The sequence below is a fragment of the Protopterus annectens genome, chromosome 2.part2 (assembly GCF_019279795.1).
Source record: "Protopterus annectens isolate FY-2018-M chromosome 2.part2, PAN1.0, whole genome shotgun sequence".
Taxonomy (NCBI): Eukaryota; Metazoa; Chordata; order Ceratodontiformes; family Protopteridae; genus Protopterus; species Protopterus annectens.
Genome location: NC_056730.1, coordinates 791,405,912 through 791,429,062, shown reverse-complemented (window position 1 = coordinate 791,429,062; position 23,151 = coordinate 791,405,912).

The following is a 23,151-nucleotide window of genomic DNA, read 5'->3' as shown; positions in this document are numbered from 1 at the left end:
CCCACAGTCAGATGCACTGCTGCTATTTCAATGTAGCTGATGTCTGCTAAATGAGTTTTCATCACAAGGATGCACAGGACCACACCCCCATGGCCTGTTACATCTGGGTGTGGACACCTGAACCAGTGAAGGAGCAGTGGAAGTAGTGCCTCTATGGCACTACTTCCACTGCTCCTTCAGTAGCAGTAGTGCCACTATGGCAGTGTGGTCAGGCACGGCCACATCAGCTAATATCAGATGATTTGGCTGACCTACACCCACATGGATGCTGTCACCCTCCCAGCAGATTTTCCATCATAGACACTGCCTATTCCAATGTGTCATTCATCTGAAATCCTTCTTATCAACTGAAAATTGGCTCACTAAGAACCGGTTAATTTTAAATCCAAAAAAGACCAAACTTCTACTTTTCATCCCCAAATCAATGAACCACCTTAAATCCTCCTTCTCTTTCTCATCACTCATTAACACTGTTATCTCCATTGAATCACACAATAAACTGCTAGGGGGTCATCACTGATGACCATCTCAAATTCAATCTGCACATTCTCAACAACATTAAGAAAACCCATCAAAAACTCGGAGTCCTTTCCAGGAACAAAATGTTTTTATCTAATGAAGTTAAAATCTCCCTATCCCATGCCTTCCTTCTCTCCACAGTAGTCTATGGCTCTCAAATCTGTACCAACCTTCAAACCACCTTTCTAATAAAACTGGAATCCATTTACAGTAAAGCTGCAAGTTTTGCAGCTGCCCATTCCTACCACTCACACCACTGCCTTGCTTAACTCCCCGACCATCTTCTTCTCTCTCAACTTCAAATGATTCATTCTATCTTATATGTGCCTTCTTTCTATCTTAGCATTGCCTCTGTTGTCTCCATCAACTCCCCTCCTAGGTTCCTATGAAGCTCTGAACAAAACCTTCTTCAAATCTACCAGCCTAAAACAAAAACAGGGCAAATTCTGTACAGCTACTCCCCACCCCAATTCTTGAATAAACTGCCTTTAGATATTAGAAGTATCAATCACCCACCTAAATTCAAACCTGCTATTAAAACCCCAGCATTACTGCAGCACAGGTTAAAGCTGTATTTCTAAGGCCAAGAATACCACTTCCATGGGACCCAACAATACTCTTGGCTGTGTTCTCTATGAATTACAAAATGAACTGGCACATCTGTGTGCCCTGTTCACTCACAGCCTCACCTCAGGCTTTGTCCCTTCTGAATGGTGCACTGCTACAGTCATCCCTCTCCATGAAGGAGTGACTACAGACCCTGGAAATTATCACCCCATAAGCCTGATGAGTCTGATATGTAAGGATATGGAGCACATCATCATGGACCTAATTAACAAGGATATAGGGAATCTCCAAACTCTAGATCCCATACAATTTGGTTTTGTGAGAGGTAGATCATGCCTGCTCAACCTGGTTAACTTCTCTGAGTCAGTCACCAGAGCTAGGAATGAGGGTAAGGCAGTTCATACAGCCTACCTCGATCTGGCCAAGACCTTTGATACCATTCCTCATGCAGGAATTATTGATAAACTCACCAAACTAGGTATTAACCCCTATATCATTAGATGAGTTGTAAATTGGCTCACAGATAGAACCCACGTTGTGAAAGTAGCGGACTCCAAGTCAGACTGCTGACCAGTCAGGAGTGGAGTCCAACAGGGATTGGCCCTAGACCCTCTCCTGTTTGGCAACTACTTTTCAGAACTCCAGACCAACACTGAGGGATTCTGGCTGACCAAGTTTGCAGATGACTGCAACCTGGAAGCCATTATTAACTCCCCAAGTGATGCAGACATCCTACAGAAAGGCCATGTCTGACCCAGCTCTGTTACAAATGCTACATCTAAAGAAAACCCAATCCCTTCACACCACACACTCCAGAGACCTCAGCCTCATTACCACAATTAACAGCACATGCTAGAGGGACAGGTTCATAACCCAGAGACTGCCCATGCACTGGAATATACTTCCCATACATGTCAAGCAGAGCACCTCACTGGCCTTCTTCAAGAGAAATCTTGATGACTGGATGGGAAATAGAAAGTTCACCCTGGGGATCACTCCAGTGTCTCTACTTGATAGAGGCACTGGGAACTGACATTGGACTGCACAATGCCAGGGCACTTCTATGGGCTAGGCTTGTAAAGGCTCCAGGGCTATTAGTCTAATACACACCTATGAACTTATGAACCCTGGAGCCTATGTATTTGCAAAGCTGCTTCTATTAAAAATGTGCCAAAAGTGTCCCCTGCTGGACAGAAAAAATATACATCTGTAGGTCAAATTATATTATTAATATTGTAGCAGAGGATACCGGAAGAGAAGAGGTTAATCTCAGCCCCAGATAACCTTTAGAAAAAAATCCTGAAATTAAATTACCCGGATTAGGTCATAAAGTTTGCATCTTTCAGTTCTGATTGCAACCAGAGAAGAAATGTTTGTGAAAACAAGGACTAGGAATCTTGCTGTGAATTGCCTTTAGCAGCAAACTAATTGCTATCCTGGAAGGATGGAAGTGTTGAGATGGTTGTATGGCTTCCATATTCTATGACATATCTTAGCAAAGCTCTGTCTGTGTGTATGGTAACACATATGTAAGAGATTCTGGTTCACTTTCTAGTAAAGGGGGTAGTATGGGAACCAGAAGTCAGATGACGAGATGTGTAATTTGTTGTTTTGTAATCCAAGACTGAAATTATATTTTTTATACTAGATGAGACAGAAGTCTCAGAGAAGTCTGTTCTTGAAACCTGACAAAGAAGGACCCCTCACCATCTTCATCTTGCCTTGCTTTAGTAAGTAACCAGGAATAGTACTTCTTTATATCAGTCATGATTATATAGTGAGATTAGTTAATTACTGTTTTTCTGTAACTGTGTGAATCAATCCATCTATATTATGTTTAATGTTTCTTGTGACTGAAACTCTGGTGTTATTGTAAATAGATATTTAGTGTTTTTATGTTATTTTATTATTTGCTATTAAATATATTTAAACTGTTCAATGTGACTGGTCATTTAGAGAAGATTTTACCCTTTGAGAGTACTTATATTTATTTGGTGACACTGTGGTTGCTCCTGAAAGCCTTGCTGTTTGTTCAGCATTACCATTTGTATTAATATTAATTACACTCAGTAGATGAAGGTACCCTTGTAAGAGTCTTAGAGTAGCTGGCACTGGAGTGTCCTGGTGGGATTAACTACCTTATAGTCTCACCAGAGGGGTATAACTAGTAAATCTGTTCCAGCCTTTCCCAGGTATGTGTGTGTGTGTGTGTGTGTGTGTGTGTGTGTGTGTGTGTGTGTGTGTGTGTGTGTGTGTGAAACTCAAATTTCAAAGAATGTGCATGGCATTTACTTGGAGCAGAGACAAAGAACACTGATTTCAAAGACAGAGTGGTGGAGGACTTGGCCTGGGGCAGTCAGCTGAGGACTAAACTCTATAGCTGTGCCAGTGCGCAGTCTTATTGTGGGCATGGAGAGAGAGTGGGGATACCCAGACCCTGGACTGAGAGTGTTCCCTGTGTGCTCTTAAGGGAAATTTTGTTTGATGCAGAGAGCTACATCTGGAAATACTGTGTGTATCTGTTTTTGTTCCAAGTCAGTGTCCCTCACTGGTGTCAGTGGTGAGGATTCAGGCTCCTTGAGTACTAAACCAGAGGAGGGACATCACATTCCCCATAAAAAGTGAGCTCAATTTCAGGTTCTCTCACTGTACAGTTCTCTTTTTATAGTATAGATTCAGAGCTGTGAGCATAATGAGAATGCAAATGAGGTGTGAACACATTACAATTGCTGAATCCCAAATCCTTGGCTCTGTGTAACAGATGTAAACATAGTGCAGGCACTCCCTCAGTCTTTTTTGCTAATGGGTTGCCACTGTGAATGATTAATTGTAGGGGAAGGAAAACACAACAGCAGTTCAGACTCCCTTACCTCCAGTTGGTGTGTCCGCCAGGTTAAACTTAGAAAGTGTAGAAGTTATTGTATCAAGGTTTTAAATGTAAGTAAGCAGCATATATTTCACAGTTTCTGTTCAGTAGCATCCAGCTTCCCCTTCATTTCTTGACAACTGTATATTATTGCCATTTAATACCTTCACACATTTTAAGGACAATGATACAGAATTCCTTACAAACTTCATGTCTCAGATCACTGGTCAGATAAGACAAGAATGAGCAACAAACACAGACATAGGACAGAGCTGCATTTATGCAAACAATAGTCATAAATGGTTGTGTGATCACTCAGTGCACTACATCTGAAATTAATAAATGTACAAACAACTCAGAAGTGTGCAACTATCATGTTTTAACACTGTGGATGATGCTACAGTTGCTTGTATGCACAATGATTATCAATCTGTGCTGCAAAGCTGTTTCTGTGGCAAAGAGGGATAAGACAGTTTTACTGTGTTTTGAAAGTTTGTTGGAATTAGAGTTCAAGTCCAGACCTGTTTTAAAATATTTCATGTGAAGCAACTTTAATTTTTCTACTGTTATTTATATATTCAATTTCTTTTCTTCATTTCTCCTAATTTTCACCTTTTTGCATGGTGCATTGCTTAGTACAAACAGGGGAAATGGAGAAACACAATAAATATCATGCTTAGCTTTGCTTATCTCATTTGCACTATGCCTAGCAGTGAGCAAACCTGAACAACTGGCCTACACAAGAAGCAGACAAAACACCTGCAGACATCGGAACAGACATTCTAAATGTCAAAAAGGATACATTGTTTCAGTTTTTGCTTTCCAGTGGCTAGCAAGCTTCCCCAACAACTGCAGCTATCAAACCCTTGCTGAGAGGAAGCAGACAGTCACCAATTTCGGAACAGATACATTGTATCAACTGTGTGTTGGGTACCATGCAAACAATGTAAGCTGAGTTGCACGGTGGTTAACAGACAGATGTTAATTATGAATATGGAAATATCCAGCTGCTATTTAACTATTCCTGTGGGAGCAGGTGTAAGTCTATGGCTGCAATGCAGATGACCCTGGGTTCTAATACAGTAAATGCAACATATTTTTTATTGTTGTGACAGTTTATCATATAGCAATGTTAGGAAAATATCTAAGTGTCATTTTAATATACCTGTGGCAACAGGTATAAGTGTAGAACTGCCATACATATGATCCCGGATTCTAATCCAGGAAATTCCAGACACTTTTACTGTTGTTCCATTTCACATTACATTAAATATCACTTATAACTATTTATACATGATTAGAAATACTGGAGCTGATGTGAATTATGTGTATAATGTGAATTATATGTATGAGGGATAAAACACTGTTACTGTGTTTTAAAGGTTCAGATATATGACTGAGAGTATACTATCTACTATGTTTCTATAAGAATAATTCTGCTATCTGGACTTGGATGGCCTACACACTTAAATAAGACACATACTCAAATTAATGTATATACAAGGACCTTGTCAGGTCACACAAATATATGGTTAACACCTCAGTCTGTCATCTGTATTTATAAATAATTTATGACTATGCCTGAGAAGCACTTATTCTGTGGCAAAGTTGGAAAACCACCGCTGTAGAAGAAAATGTTTGTCCCTTTTGCATAAGTTCGAATCCCACACTGTAAAAATAAAATTTAGCAGTGTATAAAGACAAACGAACATGACTCGGGTCATGAAATGTATGCCACTGTGCATGTCTGCCAAGTTAAATCACCTAAAAGTTACAGCAGCACACACTCCTCAAAATAATATCAAGTTTCAGGTTAACCTTCTAATTTCCAAAACTGCTTTCCTCTCCCTTTTTTTAATTTCTCCATATCTTTTGGATTTCTAATACCATGATTAGAATGGATCCCATTTCTAAGTCAAAGTACGGTTAAAGTTCAGGAAATTAATATTGTTTCAGTCTTTAATGTCAGCCAGAAGTGCTCCTTGCAGCACCTGCAATGTGCCCAGTAATGACTCCATCTGCAATTCATATGGAGTTACATGTATTGGTAACATATCTAAATATGATTGCAGATTTTTTTTTATAAGACCCGTTGCTCCTACTTCTATTGGAACTATCTGGGCATCATCTTTCTTCCATATTGCTTTCATTTCTGCCTGCAAATCTTGATATTTTATGACTTTGTATCTCTCTGTACGCAAGGTACTGTGGTCACTGGGTGTGGCAATTTCAATGATCAATGCTACTTTTGTCTTCTTTTCATGGACCACTATATCCAGTTTTCTAGCATCTATCTTTTGAACTGTTGGTAATCAATTATTCCATGTGTTGTAGACTTCATTATTTTCTGATGCTTTGTGGCTCAGATTTCCAGTGTTTTTCAGCCACTTCAATACCATAATGTTTCCGCAATCCCCAATGCAACAGTCTTCCACATTATTATGCCTTTCGGTATACAGTCCTTCTGCCATTAGTATGTTGCAACCAGCAACAAGGTGTGCAATTGCTTCCAATTCTGTTTTACAAAACAAACATCTGTCTGTTTCTCCCACACGTTCAATAGACTTGGTGAACCGTGTACGTAGCCCACCTATGTTGTGCAGCCAATGTTAATCTTTCATCTTTTGGTTTGAATTTGCCTCTCCTTAACCATTCCTGCATTCGTTCCTGATCAACATGAGTTTCTTCCAAAAGTTTTCTATACTTGCAACTATATTTATGCATTTCCACATTTCTTGCCTTCTCATCTGATCCTTCACCTTATGTTCTTTCTTTTGTTTTTTGGCACATTCATTTTCTGCCTGATTTTTATCTACTTGTGGTTTGATTTTAATTCCTGCTTGATGCCAATATGCTTCTGCTAGCCTAAGCAAGGAAAACATCTTAGATTTATTCTCCTCATGTTTCAAAACTTTCACTACATTTGGATCTTGTAAGATCAGCAGATATGTGTGGAGTCCCACGTTTGAAGATCTATAAAAGTGAACAATTTCAAGGAAGCCCATCCCTCCTTCAGAATGGGAAATATATAACATTGGTATGCACTGACTTTTATAAATCATTTGGTAAGCATGAAGCATCCTTCTTGTTTTCCTCTCAATCTATCCCACACATTTTGGGGCCAGTCAATCACTCCAAAACTGTAAATTAGGACAAGAAGAGTGAATGGGTATATAGCTTGGATTTTGTTCCTAGATGCCAATGCTGTTTTCAGGATTAATTTGTCTTCTAATATATTCCTTACTAAGTTTTGTTCACATTTGTTCATGTTTTATTGTTGATCCTTCATCAATTCCCAAATATTTATACACTCCCTCTTGCTCAAGATCTTTTATATCACATTCTTGTCCCAAACAGATGCTTTTTTGGTGCTGCAGTTTTACTGGTTTAAAGGCTGTTTTTGCACATTTATCAAAACCAAATTACATTCTTATATAATCAGAAAAAGTTTTGGCAACTTGCAGTTGTGCTTTCAGTTCCTCATCTGATGAGCTATAGAGTTTTAAATCATCTACAAAGAGAAGATGAGAAGTCTTTGCACTTTGCTGTTTTCTAGGAGCCAAATTATAGCCATGGCCTAAGCTGTTAAGTAGACAGCTTAATGGGTTAAGGGCAAGGCAGAATAGCAGTGGTGACAGAGTCACCATGGAATAGGTTCATAGGTTGGTACTAGGGTATCAGCCCTAGGGCCTCTACAAGCCTAGCCAAAACAATTCCCTGGAAATTTCTTTCCACAATATTTACTTCCCTGGACTCCTGTCTAGCAGGGCGACTGACATGATCCACAGGGTGAATTTCCTATCTCCCATCCAATCATCAAGGTTCCTTTTGAAGAGGGCCAAGGAGGTGCTTTGCTTGACATGTATGGGCAGTCTATTCTAGAATATAGGGAGTCTCTGGGTCATGAACCTATCCCTCCAGAATGATTTATTCATTGTGATGACAAGGTTTAGATCCCTGGAGCATGTGGCTCTGAGGGATTGTTATTTCTTTAATTGGAGCATGTCCAACAGCTCCGGGTTTGACGTGGCCTTGTATGTTAAGCAGAGATTGCCTCTAAATAGATGATATGCCACAGAGTATAGCTGGAGGTTTTTTTTAGATGGTCAGCAGAGGGCATCTGCTTTAGGCCTGTGATTGTTTGAGTGATATATTTCTGCAGCCTTTCCAGCTGTTGTAGATGTCTTGTGAGGTACATACCAAATGGGGCGGTGTACTCTATAATGGGTCTAATGAGGGATGAGTACAGTAGAACAATGACATCATTTTTTCTGGATAAAACGCCCGTAGTGATGAGGTGTGCCACATAGAAGGATTTCCTGACTGTTGTGGTGATGTGGTTATCAAAGGTGAGACCACTGTCCACCTGTGTCCCTAAGTCTCTTGTCACACTTTCAGTGTTTAGTGTACTGCCACCTATAATGGTAATTCATGGGTACATGGTTTTTCCCAAAGGGGATAATTATACATTTCTTGGCATTAAGCTTGAGCCCATGGCACTGGCACCAAGCAACTGTTTCTGTAAGGCCCTTTTGGAGGATATCCACATCATTTGGGGATTCAATAATGGCTCCAAGTTTGCAGTCATCTGAGAACTTTGTTAACCAGAGTCCCTTAGTGTTGGCCTGTACTTCAGAGAAGTAGATGCCAAACAAGAGCGGTCCCAGGACTGAACCCTGAGGTACTCCACTTGTTACTTGTCTGGAGCTGGTTTTGGAGTCGGCTACTTTTACAGCCTGGGTTCTGTCAGTAAGCCAGTTGGCAACCCATCGAGTGATGTAGGGATTTATGCCCAGCTTAGTAAGTTTATCTATGATTCCAGAGTGGAGCATGGTGTCGAAGGCCTTGGTGAGGTCCAGATAGGCTGTGTGGACTGCCTTTCCCCTTGTCCACAGCTCTGGAGGCTGATTCAAAGAAGTCAATTAGGTTCAGGAGACAAGATCAGCCCTTCACGAACCCAAACTTGGTGGGGTCCAGTGTTTGAAGGTTTCCAATGTCTTTGTTTATAAGTTCCATGATAATGCATTCCATGCCCTTGCAGATCAGGATCTTCAGACTGATGGGACAGTAGTTCCAGGGACCCAAGGTGGATCCCCCCTTGTGGAGTGGGATAACTGTAGATGTGCGCCACTCAGTGGGCACAAAGCCTGAGGTGAATCTATGATTAAACCTGACACTTAGGTGACGTGCCAGTTCATTTTGTAGCTCATGTAGTACACAGCCTGGGATTCCATCTGGTCCCATGGATGCTGTATTCTTAGCTTTCGAAGATGTGGTTTCTATCTGTGTGGCCATGATTACTGGAATTTGGCAATCTTTTGGTATTGAGATGGGCCCTTTAGGGGGTGAGAGGGGGGTGAAGTTGGCACTAAATCAATCTGCCAGGTTATGGGTAATATCCTTGGGATCAGTATATTTAATGCCATTCTGTTGCAGCTCAGAGCAGATCTGTGCATTGTCAGTTAAATTCTTGACATAACTATAGAATGTGTTGTGGTTGTCTTTGGAATCTTTAGCAATTTTATTTTCAAAACTAGCTTTGGAGGATTTTATGAGGGATCTCAACTTCTTACTGAGGCTGGTAAGGGAGTTTTTTGCAACCTGGGATTTTCCTCTTTTCTGCAACAGTTTCTTCCTTCTGTTCTATAGTTTGTTTATGGCAGGGGACCACCAGATTGGCTTCCTTTTTTTGGAGGAGAGCATCTTGGTTCTATTTGGGATGGCACGATACATGCATGAGTGGATGTGCTCATACAGTACCTTACTGTAGGATTCAGCAGTTGAACTTTCAGCTCCCGCCTGCGTGGGTTTCATGAAGTTTGTCACTTCTGACTTGAGTAGCATGAAGTTGGCTTTGGAGAAGTTTTTTACTGAGGTTTTCTTACTGGGGGGTGGGGGTGGGATGTAGATGTCAAGGGTGATTTGCTTGTGGACAGACCTGACTATTGAGGGGGTGACCACTAGTGTGGAGCATCTATCTCCCATGTTGGTAATGACCAGGTCTAGGATATTCAAGCCCCTGGTGGGACAATGGATTAGTTGATCCAGGGCGTTGGAATTTATGCATTCCAAGAACAGTTGGGAAAAGGTGTTGGTACCCGAGTAGTTTTCCCAGTTAATGGCAGGGTAGTTGAAATCACCCAGTATTAGGGTCTTTGGTTGTATCTTAATATTTTTCAGTATGTTTAGAAAGATGTAGTGAGAATCTTGGGGCATGGTGGGGGATCTGTTGCAAGCTACAATTTGGATTGTTACCCCTGGAATAATAATTCCCTTTTATCAAGGCTTAATTGCAAAGTGGTCTGCACTGTTTCATGGTCACTGTAATGTTGTTGTTCAGTGGTAGGGTGTATCTTATATATTTTTAAGCACTCTTTTATCCATGAATGTGCGATACTATCAAATGCTTTTTTGTAGTCAATCCATACCATACTTAGATTCTTCCCCTTTTTCCAGTTCTCCACTATGACTTTATTTAACAACCAATGATCATTTGTTCCATATGACTTTATTTTATTACCCTTTTGTTCTGTTGTCTTCTAAATGACATTAAACTGTCGGCATCAATTCAAGTATACAGTTTATACGTCGTCGGAAGGCAAGGTAGTGATCTATATTTTTTAGGGTTGCTTGCAAGTTTACTCTTAAGTAGGAGCATTGTTTCTCCTGTTGTTAGTTAGGCTGGTGTCCGTTTGGGGTGTGCATATAAGTATTTCTTACTCATGGCTAAATCTTTGGGCAAAGATGTTAATACTTTTAACCAGAAGTTAGGCAATGCATCTGGGCCTGTGATTTTCCAATTAGTGGCTTTTCTTAACTTTGTTTCAATCTCCCTGGCTGTTAATTCATTTAATTTCATATCCTGTACCTTTAAACTTCTTATTCTTTCTTTTACTTCTTCTATCCATTTAGCATCTTTATGTTTTTCAGGATCTCCATAAATATTTATCCAAAATTTATCTATTTCTTCTTTTTTGGTGGTCTTTCAATTCCTTTTATCTTGTTTCCCAATTCCCTATAAAACTTTCCTTGGTCATCAATAAATTGCTTATTTTGTACTTTTCCTTTGTATTTATTTGTGTATATTCTACGTTTTTCCACCCGGGCTGAGATTTTTAGTTTGTTATTTGCTATAGTGCATGATAGATCCTGTTCTGTTCTAATACCGTGCATTGCTTTTATCACATCTATGTTTTTTATTGATCTGTTCCATCATCTATACTCTTCCAACACTGACAATTCTTGTCTTAGTTGCTTTATAGTTTTCTCTATTCGATAGTCCCATGAAGATATTCAGTTTCTCCCCTTTCTCTCCCTCACTACCCTGTGTTCTTGTGGTAGAACTTTATCCCTTATTAATTTAACTGCAGAGTAATATATCTTGTTTACTTCTGTTATATCCCTAATAACTGTGTTCATTTGTTTTATCAAACTTCTGACTTTTTTTGTTTTATTGACCTTTGCAGTCTATTTCTTTCATTGATCTTAATATGTCTATCTCTATTAAGTTAAGCAACTCTTCTCTTAGCTCATTTTCTACTAAACTGAGGGCACATTTTTTGTTTTGCATTTCCTGCAGGCATTCTATAGAAAGTGCTATTGCATCTTCCTGTGGCATATTCTCTTCAATTTCATCCTGTGGCTTCTGTTGGTCTGTCGTATGGGAACTCACTGGCCTATCACTCCTCAACATTAACTGCATCAGAGTTTCCACAGTTTCCTGTTCCTTCCCCTTGCTGTCCAACTTCAAGTGAATGGTTATACTGGTTTGCTATGGAAGGCTCCAAAATATCTTCATATGGCACCTGACCAATTGCTTCCCATTCCACTGGTTTCCCCTTAATTTGAGGCCCATTGCTCTATCCTGTTGTGATGCTTTCTGAATTAGATTTTATACACTGAATCCTTCATGTTGGAGTTACTCCATAACCTCAGTTTCTGTTTCTTTAACTTCTCTATTACTAATCTCCTTTTCTACCTTTCCTCTTTGTCTTCTTATTTTTTGTATTGTAAAGTTTTCCATGTCTGTATTCCTTTGCCTGTATTTCTCTTTAAATATTTTTGGTGCTGCTCTTTTTATATTGATTAGTTTTGCTTTCCCCTTTGCATATATATTAATCCATATTAAATTTCTTTTTCTTTCCTATGTCCATATTTCTTCTTCAGCTGTCTTCTGATCTTACTGTTTCTCCTTACTTTGGGGACTCATTCCATCATGTTGTGATGTAACCTGTGTTAGACCTTCTTCATCAAATCCTTCACTTCACAGGGACTCCATAACTTCAACTTCTGTTTTTTAACTTCTACTTTACAAATCTTCTTTTCTACATTCTCTCTTTGTGATAATATTTTTATTGTGAAATTTTCCATGTCTGGATGGCTTTGCCTGTAGTTCTCTTTGAATATCTTTGGAGATGCCTTCTTTATGTTGATTTATTTGACTTTCTGCTTTGCATAAACATTGCACCATATCAAATCTTTCTTTCTTTCCCACATCTGTATTTCTTTTTTATACTCTTCAAAAATATCTAGGTTTTGTTGTTTATATTTTCGTACTTCCTCAAATGCTTCTTTTTCCAAACAGATCAAAATTTCTTGGTCTATATACTGTTTTTCACACTTCTGTTTTACTAACGACCACAATTTTTTATTTGAAGCTTCTGACAGTTTTTCTTGTGAAAGTATTTTTCCTTCATCTAATTTCTCTCTTAATCTTTTTGTATATCTTGTATCTGGAAATTCTGGGCTATCTGTGTAATAGTAACAATAGATCATTTTTTTCTTATCCTCAGTAGTCCACTCTATCATCTTTATGGCTCTTCTCTGGCCTATCAGTTTTTGTGATTTTTGTGAACTGCTACTTCCTTCTACAACAGGGGAGCCATCCTCCCTCTGGGCCTGGCCCCATTGAAGGAATATTTCCAAATTTTGAGGAATCTACTCTTGTCAATTTTTCCTGTCCTTGAACCAGTGCGCCTACCAGGATTGGGCACTTTTTCATCCAGGGTCTTGTGCACCCATCTATCTTTTTTAATTTTTGACCTACTTCTGTCTATGATATATGCTATATAAATACAGTCTATATATCAGTGTTCCCTTGGTGAGACTTTGTGAAAAAAACAGGGTCCGCCTTGTGAAGGCACTCATCCAGACTTGAGGATGAATTCAATTTCACCACTACTACTCCCCTTTGCTTGCTGACTTTTCATCTGTCCATTCGGACCCCTCTCTGTTTGGCACTGTTGCTTTCTGTTTAACATCACACAAATGTGGTTGCCATTGCTGTTCTGGTTAGTGCACTACCAGTAAATGCAATAATAGGAATTGACAGGAGATCATTATTTGCTATTACACTGCTTTGGGATTAGATGTGCCTGGTGTTAGAGGGGAAGATGCTCAATTTAGGGCACAGAGGTGAGGTGTTCAGAAGCCCAGAATATTTATTTATCTCCTGGTAAAGCACCACAGACAAAGGCTTTTGTAAGGAGACTATACTGGTTCCAAGTATAAGTCTGAGGCTTGGAATAGTCTGGCAAATCTGTATGCAGTGTAACTGGCATCCCACTCAATGGAAAACAGTGTAGGTACCTCTTCAATGACCCAAGAAGGTGCAAGAGTGAATACACTCAACCAGAGGTTGGATGAGTTTCAAATTAGTAACATCCCACAGTTGTCTAAGTATGCTAATAAAGATAATTTATAATATGTAGAAAGCTAAATACAGGCAAAACTGGTATACATAATACTCTTCTGTTCTTTTCAATTCTTTTCACTGCTAATTCTGAAATATATGAAAATAGGCAGGCTCAAGCTGAGCATCTAGAGAGACTGAGGGAAGCAAGTGGTATGTATGCAGCACATGAGAAGTATTACTGTAGCTTTAACATTTAAAGAAAAACATTCTTTTCTATACAGTAGTAGCAAAGTAAGCATGCATATCCTAACTGTAAAGGCAAGTATGCATGCATCAGTCTGTTGCACAAATGAATTGTAAGCCTGTAGTTAGAGGTTGTAGGTTCAAATACTACAAATAATAAGTAGAAAATGCTGCAACTCTTTAATAACATTACATAAATTAAATTGTACAGAAGTGGCATAAATGCAATGCTGCTAAATTTAATATATATAATTGTACCAAGCATATGTGCAATACCTGCACATTGCAAAGAGTACTTTGTGCAATCTGTAATTATAGTTTGTAGATGTTAGGAAGTATACTTACATGTAGAACTTCAGATAAAATAGTTGTAGTATTGTTATATTGTCATAATGTATTGTAATTGTATATGATGGTACTATATTTTATTTATTGTTCTGTCACCCCAGCCCTTATCTCTTTGTTTTATTTTCTATTACATGTCATCAAAATGTCTCCATGTCATACATCTGTGACAAATCACTAAATGCTTCAAATCACAGGGAGGAAGGCTAAACCCAGAGGCTCAACTTGCCCTCATTCCACTGGCTCTAGCACTGATGCCTAGCATATCTGCGACCCAACCTGGCAGTTATGCTTCTGTTGACCCTGCCTACCTGTGCCCTCAGGTAGCACTACCCAGGCAGCAGATACTGTGGTACCCTCCAGGAGTATTGACGAAGGTGGGGATTTCATCACCAGCCAGGAGATGCCAGAGTCGGTGCTTAGAATTGTTCGCAGCCCCATTAGCGTGCACTTAGACTAGATGAAGAGGCTGTTCTCCCTTATAGTTCATAGAAGGAGGAGATGTCAAGCACTCCAGCAGCCAGAGGAGTAAGGGACAGTGATGAAAGTCCTGTGGGTGAGAACTAGATTCTCACTGTTCCCATGTTTGACAGGCATGGGCTTGTGTTGTCCCCTCCCTCACCCCTATCAAGGTATTCCCAAACTTTTGTGTCCCTCACTGTCCCTGTGTCTTGTCTTGTTTGTCTTGTTTGTTTGCATTTGCCTCCTGACCTACCAACTTACCTGACCCAGAAATCCCAATGCCCCTTATCCAGCATTCCTCTCATACTAATGTTAAAAAATAACAGGCACCTGTCCCACCAAAAAATATTGTGCCATACCTAGCTCTCCATTTCTTACATGTGTCTTCTTGATACACTTGATTTGGTCCATTTGGTTATACAACATGATTGCATTATCACCCCTCTATGTGGAGGTAACATTCCAAATTCAGTTGTACATTTTTTCATTTTACACTGTTGGAGAAATGGATAGGTATGGTTCTTTCCTAGATCTCTCCTGCACATTCCTGTATTGCTTTCCCTTAGTTCTCCCTCCTGCTTCCCCCATTTCACCACTTTCCTCTCTACCCCATTTTAACACCTATGATCTGGTCAAAAAATAGAATCAAATACAACAAACATAAATAACAAAAGAAATGGTGCCCTTCACTTTTTGTCCTCCATGTTGTGCAGAGTTTGGCATCATGCACCAATGACAAACACTGGTGAATGGCTCTTTTGTGGTAAGGTTACCTCCGTGCAATGCCACTTAAACATGTTGTGCTATGTTAACAGACAGTAACACACTATGAATGCAGCAAAACCAATTATTTCATTGTATTATCATTAATTATTTAAAAGTATTGCATACACCTGGATTCAAACCCTATATCATCTGGGCTCCAAAAGAAATATGCCAATGCATTTACACCTGCTGTCACAGAATCAGCTAAACAGCAGGTGTGTTGCATACCCTCAATACTGAGAACTCTCAGAATTTTAGCAATGAAGCTTACAATTGTACACTTTTTAACTATACACAAACAGAGAAAGTTGTAAAAATGGGTATCTTGCATGCACAAACACTTTACCAACCACCGGGCAAACCCACTGCTTGGTAGTGCACCGTGCAAAGTGGAAAAGTCCATGTATTAGTATATAACAAATGTTGTCCAATGTACCATGCACATCTTTATAATGACAATGCAAATTCAGATTTTCCAATACTTGTAGCAATTTGGACACCTGTTTGCATATAGTTTGTAAAACTATCTTAAAGTATGTCTGTACATTGGAAGCACAACTACAAAATACTGCACACTGCACACTCATCAATCTGATAACATGCAGAACTTTAACATCTTGACAGTTGGACATGGTTAGCTATCCATTTCATGCTGGCCACCCAACATATTCAGTCCAACATCCACTGCTGATGCCACCCACCATAAGTTGTTCTGTAGCCTTGTAAATGTCATACTTGTGCTTCTGTAAAATACAGAGTTTTCTAGTCCATGTATTTAGATGGGAGTTCTGTTCTCACTGCAATGAATTTGGAGGTGTGTGTGTGTGTGTGTGTGTGTGTGTGTGTGTGTGTGTGTGTGTGTGTGTGTGTGTGTGTGTGTGTGTGTGTGTGTGTGTGTGTGTGTGTGTGCGTGTGTGCGCATGTGTGTGCGTGTGTGTATGTGTGTGTGTGTGTACTTGGACACTTGCTTGACATGAAAGAGAGCATTTTATACCAGCCTGTAGGACACTGCTATTACCATCTTCCTCTCACCTGGCTCTGCTAATGTCATCAGTTATAGCTGATCTGTGGATGTGCAGTATTTCCATCAGGGCAGGGTCAGAGTCTGGCCTGTAGGTCAGGCACAAGTCACCTCATCCTATACAATACAGGTTACAGTGGCAGGGCTTTCAGTCTATCTGCATACATCATGGCATAGTTTGTAGGCCCAGTATTTTCTGGTGAGAAACCCTTGTGGTCTTTCCAACTGCTGCAGGTGTCTAATGAGGTACATGCAAACGGGAGCATTATACTCTATTAGTGTCCTGATGAAGGTCAAGTACAGTGTTGTTATAACATCTTCAGATCTGGACATGATAGCCTGATATGAGGTGCACTACGTAGCTTTTCCATACCTTTATGGAAACATGGTGGTCAAAGCTCAGATTCCTATCTATGCATGTTCCCAGGTCTTGAACCACTGGGCTTGAGCATGGGCGGTGTTATCAATGTTAGAATTAGCAGGGAATTCCACTTTGCAGGAGGCAAACCTAATGACATAATTTTTCATTTATTTGTAGACCATGTGGATTTGGCAGCAATCATTTGTATATGTTACCCTCTCCTATAATATGTTATTATCATTGATGGACTCAATGATTGCAACCAAATATGGAATAATCAGCAAACTTGGTAAGCCAAAAGCTGTATACTTTAGTCTGGACTGTTGAGAAATAGAGTCCCAACAGTAAAGGGCGAATACCAGATCCTTCGGGTATGCCAATGGTGACAGCTTTACTGGTAGAGGTTGATTCACCAACTTTTAATGTGTGTTCTGTCAGTGAGCCAATTTGTTAACTGTCTATTGACATAAGGGTTAATCCCCAGCTGGGACAGTTTCTCAATGATACCTAAGTGGGGGATTGTATCTGAACCCTTGGCCAGATCAAGATAGGCAGTCTTACCTTCATCCAGGCCTATGACACAGAATCAATGGTCTGTGACAACATCACAGATCACCAATAACGTGACTCAGAACATACACCTGCCTAACATGATCGGATACACACTTCAACACACTTTTCAGACAGAATATGTTCCTGTAGAATGGTGTACATCAACATGCATCCATATGAGTGGGGTGGGGAGACAGCAACTGATGCATGCATGTATAGACACATCCTGACTCCACTCATCTGTGAAGTAGACCAACTTGTAATCATGAACCTTTTCTAAATGAACACTGGTAATACCCCTACTGTGTGGAAAAGACATGTGTGGGTTGTTAATGCTACATCCATGTCTGTTACATCTGTTAGATGTCATCAAAGAAGTCATCAACGGCATGCATGATGACAACTCTATCATCCTGTAGAACATGATCAGGTCAAGGCATTTCACACAAATCCACACTGGGGTATTCACTGAACCCTGTCAGATGTGGCCATAAACACCTATATCACCAAGTGGGTAGACAACTTGGTCACATGCATGGCATCTAAATATGTTGAAATGTGTGAAGTGACCTATATCTCGAGTCAAGTGATAAGGCCCATATGTCAGGGCTGTGTGCTAGGCCTTTTCCTGTCCATTATTTAAGTCACAGAAATCACAAATGACATACATCCTGTTTCCAAACAGCTGTCCAGAAAAATACAGATTGTGGGCAATCATTGACTTCAACTATGATATTAGCAAAATACAGACAGTATCAACACACACCAAAGATTGCCGCCACACCCATGACAACATATGAGATGAAATAAAAACATAGTGGGATGTGTTACATTACAAAATCAAACTCGCAACCCAAGGATAATGAAGGCATCACACCCATAAGCAGACCAAATGGTATTTGACCTGTGTCCTGGGTAGATGGTATGTGGAACATCCACCATCATGTGGCCACAGGGATGACTACTCCCTTGTAAATAACATAACTACTGAGTATGTGCAGGGCATCCACATCAAAGGTCATAATTCTTCCATAGTTCCCAGCCTTCATCACACCAATAACTAAGTACAATGGATCCTTTTTCATGTACATCCCTACACATCTTCCAGTGATGTGTAACTGAAGTGTACCACCTTTGTCACAATGAGTTCTCATACACCTTTTTGGCAATACCTAGTTATCCATTTTGTTCCATAAACATTACTGTCTGATGGTGCAGAATCCTGATCAATATGTTATACCAGATGCATGTGTGATACCTGTTCCAGTGATTCACACAGTACATACATAGCTGTTTGGCAACATTGATGTCATGGGTTAAGTTCATGACAGTGTGGATTGTGAGTGTGTGTGTGTGTGTGTGTGTGTGTGTGTGTGTGTGTGTGTGTGTGTGTGTGTGTGTATATATATATATATATATATATATATATATATATATATATATATATATATATATATATATATATATATGCACACATATCATGCACACCGGTCAACTAGCCTGGATTGATCATAATGGCATATACCAGTATAGCAGTGTCTCTCCTAACACCTCCAGCAGATGTTACAGTGTTGGGATGGTGTGCTTGATTACCCTCATAGATTGCTGACATGTCATAATAGTTGTACAAGTGTGTTCATGCAGAACCACCTATTACCAATCACATATGTTATGTCAGAGACATGAGGTTACTGGTGGTATTATTCTGATACTGTCCATGACTGTGCATGCTTCTGTTTACTGTTGTCCATTTCAACATGTTGTACCTCAGGGTTCAGTCCTGGGACTGCTCTTGTTTGGCATCTACTTCTCTGAAATATAGGCCAACACTAAGGAACTCTGGCTAACAAAGTTCGCAGATGGTTGCAAAGTGGAGCCATTATTGAATCCCAAAATGATATGGATAATCTACAAAAGGGCCTTACAGAAACAGATGCTTGGTGCCAGAGCCATGGGTCAAGCTCAATGCCAAGAAATGTATAGTTATCTCCTTTAGGAAAAAACATGTACCCATAAATTACCACATAGGTGGCAGTACTCTAAACACTGAAAGTGTGATAAGAGACTTAGGGACACAGGTGGACAGTGGTCTCACCTTCGATAACCACAAGAGTCAGGAAATCCTTCTGTGTGGCACACCTCTTCACTAAGGGCTTTTTATCCAGGAAAAAGGAGGTCATTGTCCCACTGTACTCATCCTTCATTAGACCCATTATAGAATACAATGCCCTGTTTGGTATGTACCTCTCAAGACATCTGCAACTACTGGAAAGGCTGCAGAAATACCTCACTAAAAGAATCACAGGCCTAAAGCAGATGCCCTACGCTGACTGCCTTAAAAAACTCCAGCTATACTCTGTCGCATATCGTCTACTCAGAGGCTATCTCTGCTTAACATACAAGGCCATGGCAAACCCAGAGCTGTTGGACATGCTACACTTAAAGAAATCCCAATCCCTCAAGAGCCACATGCTCCAGGAATCTAAACCTTGTCATCACAATAAACAAAACATGCTGGAGGGATAGGTTCTTGACCCAGAGACTCCCCAGACTCTGGAATAGACTGCCCATACATGTCATGCAGACTGCCTCTTTGGCCCTCTTCACAAGGAACCTTGACGATTGGATGGGAGAAAGGAAATTCACCTCAGGGATCACGTCAGTCACCCTGCTAGACAAGGGTCCAGGGAAGTAAATAGTGTGGGAAGAAATAGCCAGGGAATTGTTATGGCTTGGCTTGTATAGACCCTAGGGCCAATAGCCTAGTACCAACCTATTTACCTATGAACCTATGAGCCTATAACTGTATCCCACTTGTTGGAGACCTCTGCTGACATTACAGTATATTCAGGCAAGTCAGTTTGCACAGTTTGACAATATGTACTGCCCCAATAGTACATAACATTCATGATAGATGTCCTCTCCATTCTTCATGTCAGGATGTTTATTCTCCACATAAACTCCATGTAGGCTTCATGCAAAGCTTACACAGAGTCTGTTGAATCCTGGTGATCATCTAATACTGGAACAACTCCAGCCTATAATGTTTAAGCCATCTTTTCTGACTCTGGATCATAGTGTTTAAAAATGATGGTAGTTCATATACTCCAATTGTACAGATGTTGTACTTTTCTTTTTTATTCTTATTTATATAGTTATAATGATTTGTTTGTTTTATGTTCCTGTCAGTTTGTCCTTTTAACTCAATGAAATGTATTTTTTCCTGTTCTGTTTTTATGCTTGCTGCCTCAGCATCAGTGGCTTTTCTAAAGTACCTAATAAGTTGCATAAATTAGTAAAAATGTATGCATTTAGCTCAGCAGGTACTTTCTGAAATCCTCTGATACATTTGTGTCTTACAGAATAGATTTATTTTTCCTTTAAATGTGCAAGCTCCATTGTTTTGTTCTATGACTACAATCCCTGATGGCTTCAAATGTTTTGAAGATCATGAACCAGATCTATGTAATGAATTAGTACTTTAGGGGACAAGGTTGCCAGGTATGACTTTTCATGGTGTGCTTCACCTGTTTAACCAATTCTCCATTAATTCCTGGTGTTTATAGTTAGGGTCATTTGGGCTGGATTTCATTAATAGTTTCTCATCCTGTGCTTCATGGAGTTACTCAGTTATAAATCACTCTGTCTTGTTGATTGGCCTTATCTGCAGTTACCTTTACCCTCATCATTATGATTTTGCTCATTTCCATCTCATTACAGGGTCATTTGCATGCTATGCCATCCACAGCATCTCATAGCTTTACATGATAGTGCAATGTGTCTCTGAATTGCCCTCCATGCATTGTACTGCTCACTGTACAATTTTATCTTTTACATTAAACTGTTTGCTTCTGAATCCAGGGGAAAGATATATGCCTTTAAATTGCTACTGCCCTTAAATTAAAAACACAAGCTTCTTTATTATAAGTATTTTACAAGTTGCTAGAAGTTAGGCACCATTTCAGCTCAAGACTATTTTTTTTTCCAAACATTTCTCTAATTTATTCTCTATGCTGGCTAGTTGCATGTGCTGAAAGAAGAGCTTTTCAGAAAGAGAACTTAGTATATTGATGCTCCATTCATCAAAGTATTTAATCAAGCAAGATTTATTATTTACTAAAATATATAGCATATAAAAGAAACAAGGTATCTAGTCAGTAGCCTTTAGCATGTTGGTGACTAGCATAGTCACTGGAATTTATCTTAAGATTTTTATATATTCCTGATGGTAATGATTCTTGATGATGAGAAACAAATGAATTAACAGGACTCTTTAGAAGAAATACAATTTTGTGGCTTATATTTTAATAGCAAAGATTCAGTGGCAGAAATCAAAAGTTACTTTTTGTGAAACTATCTTCTTCATCTGATATATCCAGGGGAAAGCTCCTATAAAGAAAGTGCATCAGTGGCATTTAGTACCATATTATCACAAGTAAATGTGAGCATTAATGCACACCCTGCCCCAAGAAATATAAGGCTTTGTAAGAAAGCATGCATGCCTTAATGGCATCCTATTGATCTGAACTTCATTTGGTTGTGAAAAATCTCAAGTCGTTGGAGTCTTTCTCAATGGGTAACACACTCATCACGTGAATTTCAAAAACTAAAAGAGACTGTGCGAAGAAATAAATGTTCTAATCTGTGAGGAACTGAGTTCATTGTTTCCATGAATATGGCAGAATATTATGCCTCCATAGTAAAAACATTGGACAGAATGTAACTGTTGGGCCATGAAAATACTCTTTCAAAAGGGTAGTTGACCCTGTGATGCTTTCATACCATTTCACTTCTGAACTTCTAGACAAAAACAAAAAAAATAAAGATTAGCAGCTTCATAAACAGGAAGACAGATTATATAATTCATTTTGGTTGAATTCATATGCACAGGATTGTGATAGTCACTTGTATGTGTTTTCTGAGATGGAAAAAAAGGTGTTCATTTGAGAAGTACTATGTGTGTATATGTATGGGGATGTTAACACATTATGTTATACTATAAACCAGGGCTGCACTGATCCCATTTATTACAACAAAGTTATTCTGCTGATTAGCAGGATAAAATGACAGCATTATGTCTAGAAATTCCTAGAGACAGAGAGCAAGTTAAAATGGCAGCATGCAGCATGATATGGAAGTTAACGAAGACCCATCAAAGCAATACTAACAGAGCTTGAGTTAGTATATATGCAGCTATATGCATTCATCTTCATGATTCACAGAATGCCTTATAGAAGTTACTCATCATAGACCAGTGTGTATTTTTTCATAATTACTTGAAATCATACAGATGTTTTCTTTATTCACAGATTTTTTGATAGAAGTGACAGTATTTTTCACATAGCCTGAACAAACTGAAAATAAACTGAAGTAGGACCATCCAGTAAGTCCACACAGTAGGAAAACCAGGTGTTACTAATTTTGTTGTTTTATGACCAAGGCTTTCCTTTCACACATTACTTAATATCCCATTGCAGGATATACTAAGGGCACAAAGTATTGTGCTACCCTTTGATTTACAGAGTCAATATGTTCAATTACTGATTTCTAGTAGTGCTGCAAAACAGTTTTCTTAAATCTTTTTCTCTATTACTTCCTTTATTTTTTTTAATATTAAGCTACCAGTCAAATGGTTACATATTTTCTGACTGTTCTTAAAGACAGCAGTATTAAATCTGTTATGTTGGTACACCTTTGAAATAAAAGTTCTAGTTAATGACATGCTCCAAAGACCTCAACCTCATTACCACAATCAACAGAACATGCTAGAGGGACAGGTTCATAACCCACAGACTGCCCATGCTATGGAATAGACT